Source organism: Castanea sativa, chromosome 11 (assembly GCF_040712315.1).
Source record: "Castanea sativa cultivar Marrone di Chiusa Pesio chromosome 11, ASM4071231v1".
NCBI classification, from domain to species: Eukaryota; Viridiplantae; Streptophyta; class Magnoliopsida; order Fagales; family Fagaceae; genus Castanea; species Castanea sativa.
Genome location: NC_134023.1, coordinates 68,284,683 through 68,288,428, shown reverse-complemented (window position 1 = coordinate 68,288,428; position 3,746 = coordinate 68,284,683). Strand labels below are relative to the sequence as shown.

General features: G+C 33.4%; 1 long non-coding RNA gene across 1 annotated transcript; it reads left to right on the top strand.

The window, feature by feature from the left end:
• Nucleotides 1-1,186: 1,186 nt before the first annotated feature.
• On the top strand, nucleotides 1,187-3,345 carry LOC142615024 (uncharacterized). The gene is made up of 3 exons (XR_012840642.1): nucleotides 1,187-1,343; nucleotides 1,949-2,000; nucleotides 3,055-3,345. It is a non-coding gene; the product is annotated as an uncharacterized LOC142615024 (long non-coding RNA).
• The last annotated feature ends 401 nt before the right edge of the window (nucleotides 3,346-3,746 follow it).

Sequence of the window (3,746 nt, the reverse complement as noted above, 5' to 3'; positions counted from 1 at the left end):
ACTAAACAAAAGATGAGTTAGTCCACTCAAAAGTCAATAGACTCATTACAAGCGATGATAACAAACTTGATAATGATTCCACACCAACCACAAATCCTTGTGTTCTTCCCTGCACAAACAATTGAGCATGCATGTCAATGGAGTGACCATGGTTCAGGTGCTTTGTAATTTATTTAGCTCAAGAAGTAACTCAACACAGAACAAGTTATTTTGATACAAGAGAATCCCATATCTACTTTTATTTCTTTTTTGTTCGGCGTACTCCTAAAATTCTCTATCAGTCAAGTGAATGTAACAATTTCATTCAATAACCATAGATAAAAAATCGAAAGAGAAAAATAATTGGACCAATTTGCCAAAAAAGCCGCCACTTTAAACTCAAAACTCACTACTATGTCATGCTGACCTGATTTGTATTGAACACATGTTGATGAATCTACCTAATATTTCCCAACTGAGTTCAAAGTTCAATCTAATGAAGTAGAAAACATCCAGGTCTAGATGAGTAGTGTGACATATGAGATGATAGCATTAGCTTTCCTTAAACAACATTATCTAATTAAGCAACCTCACTTTACGTATGACAATATCGAGAATACAAAACTAGGTCTTTCTTTATATTGGCAGTAAGAGTAGAAGTTTTTTTTTTTTTTTTTTCTTGGTGGTGAAATCATAATTTTCCAGAAAGAATATCAAGAACTATGGAATGCAGATCTGTAGGTAATGGGATCATAGGCATTTTCCAAACCTGATCATTTGAGCTTGATGCTCTTGAAATAATGGCATAAGTCTACATGTAATTTGACAGGAAAAATTGAAAGACCATTATAATTAAAAGGTGAACTGAATAACCACATTGAATATTATTTTATGAAAGAATTGAGTATTAAGCTATTAGGATTATAAACTGAATTTTATCTTATCTTTAAAGACTTTGAAAGGATTATAAGCCATTAGGAATCAAGTATTAAAAGGCACAGTACACTCAATTCTAGAAATCATAAAATAAACTTCTTTGTCACGTCCCTGTCAGAAAAAAAAAAAAAAAAAAAAAAAAAATGGGAAAGGTCAAGTTTTAAGCCCTCCCACGTGCCCCCCACCTAACCCCACTACCCATCACTCTCCACCACTCATTTTCTCTTATTTCTTCTCCCTTTTTGGCCGGCTCTCATCTTTCTTTCTCTCTTTCATTTTTCTTTCTTTTCTCTTCACCTAAACATACTCATTCCTCACCTCACCCGCCGGCCTCCTCTCCAAAACACACCATTTCACCATCATTTTTCCGGCAAGATCACCGGAAAAATTCTTAGGAACCCATAAGCATCTTCATCATTTTTTTTGAGGTAAAAATTTCTAATCTTTTGGTAGGTTTTACACTTTTGCTTGAGGATATTTTTATCTAAGTTTTGATAATGATACCCATGTGATTTATGTGCATTGGAAGTGATATTTATGTGTTTTTATGTATGGGTTTTGTATTGGTGGAATTTTGATGAGTGGGTATATATATATTTTGTGCTAAAATGGCTATTCAAGGTTTATGTATGGTGGAAAAATTTAGGGGTTTTAAGATATAATGTATGATGGTTGGTAAATTTAATTTTGCCATTGTCATTGGGTTTATTTGGAGTTAGTGAAATTCTAAATTTCTTGTCTTGGAGGATATGTTGATTTTTGCCTACATGGGTCTCTTAATGATGTAGTGTAAATCTTATAAAAATTAGTCATAATGTTGGAGATATTATGAAATGGGTTAACTTTATAAATTGAAGTTGATACCTTGGGAATAAATTTGTTGAGAAACCTTGTGAATGGTATATATTATTTTTGATGAGGGTAAATTGTAGGCTTGCCTAATTAAGTGTTTATTTGGCAAATCCTAAATTTTGGTTAGATACAATTTCAAGTTTTGTACTTATTGTAATAGGTTTACTTGATAATTGTTTAGGTTCTAGCTAATCTCCTTGGAGCTTGGAGAGTTAGGATTTTGTGGTTGCGAGGTAAGTAGCTTCTTAATGGGATACTTTTAGAAAATTTCCATATTTCACAAACGATGTTCTTGGGTCAAACACATTTTGAAAAATTATATATGGATATATGCTTTCTTAAAATTGTCGCGTTGTGACCCTATTACATATTATTATATATAAAAATGCATCATATTTGGTATTACATTTGGGGAAATGCATGAATTGTTGATATAGAAAAATGAGCATCTTTTATTTAATCTTTGATAAGGAAATTATGGATTCTATGGTATAATAGAAAATTTAAAGATGCTTATCTTGTCTTAGTATTTGAGAAATTGATAGAAAATCTTTGTGGCAAGAATGAAATTGAAAACCTTACAAACTTTGTGGAAGTAGATTATTTAAGGTTTTTCTGAAACTACTTGAATATAAACTATGTGTTTCAAAGTAACGTAACTTGTGAGCATTATATAGTTTTAACACCATGCCATGTGTGATTTTCCGGTGATCACCCGATTTGGTTTTCGTAGTCTTTGTGACAACGGAATCAAATCTAGGTCAGTGCTCTTTTACTTTGGATGACGCGTTCTTCCCTGCTGTCCATGGGGGGAAGAGGTTCCTTAATTGTGTGTGGGTGAGGCTGCTGTCCATGGGGCCAAGAGACCACATGCAAGAGAGGGCCTATTTGACGCGCTCTCTCTGCTGCCCATGGGGGGAGAGAAAAACCTTGAGGGTATGGGTGAGGCCGCTGTCCATGGGGCCAAGAGTCTGCATACCAGAGAGGACAATATCATGCCAGTTGTGAAGGAGTGGATCCCCTGACCGGTATATATGGTAGTGTGGTATATTATTGTGATAATTTGTCTTATATTAGATATTATGGCTTTGAAATTTATATTGTTAGTGCTCACATATTATAGTATATTGTTTCAAGGTAGTTACTTAGAGAAATTTGGTATTTCATTAGTTAACCATTCTTGTCATATTATTATTATTGAAGTTGGAACTTGCATTTCCCCTACCCCCATTAATTATGCTACTTACTGGGCCTAGTCTCATCCCATTATTTTTATAAACTTTTCAGAGTAGGCAACAATATTTTGAGACAGCTTTTGGTGGCTAATAGTAGTTAGACTAACTACTGATGGAGGCTGAACTTTTGTAATGGATTTTATTTGATGATGTACATTTTAGAATAGGCTTGACTCATTCTTTTGTATATTATAGTGGTTGTGACTATGTTTCCCACTGATGGGACAAGCTGTTGAAATGTAATTATTCAGACCTCTATTCTTTTGTGGCCAATGGTCTTTGTAATTAATGCTTAGAGCTCTGACTTACCTTGAGAGTATATTCAATGAAATTATTAAGATAATTTTTGATGTTGATACTTGATAGGATTTATGTGGATTGAATTGTCGAAAAGAAAAAAAAAAAAAAAAAATTTACAGGTACTTGAGATGTCTTTCTCACGCTTTGAACCCTTTGGGATTTGGGGCGTGACATTCTTAATTAAAAATTTTCAAATATGAAATATGTTCTGCTCATTAAGAGGGAAAACAATAAAATAGAATACAACCCTAAGAATTGTTTCATTTTTATAACCACGATGCCTTAGCATTGCTTTCTATGCAAAAGACAAATTAACAACCATTACAACACAAACCGGAAGAATTCTTATTTTGATAACTTCAAAGCAACCAAGCAGAGGATTTGGAGAAAAACTATGGCATATGCCAGCGAAGCAGATAACAAAATAACATAGTAGCAGATATT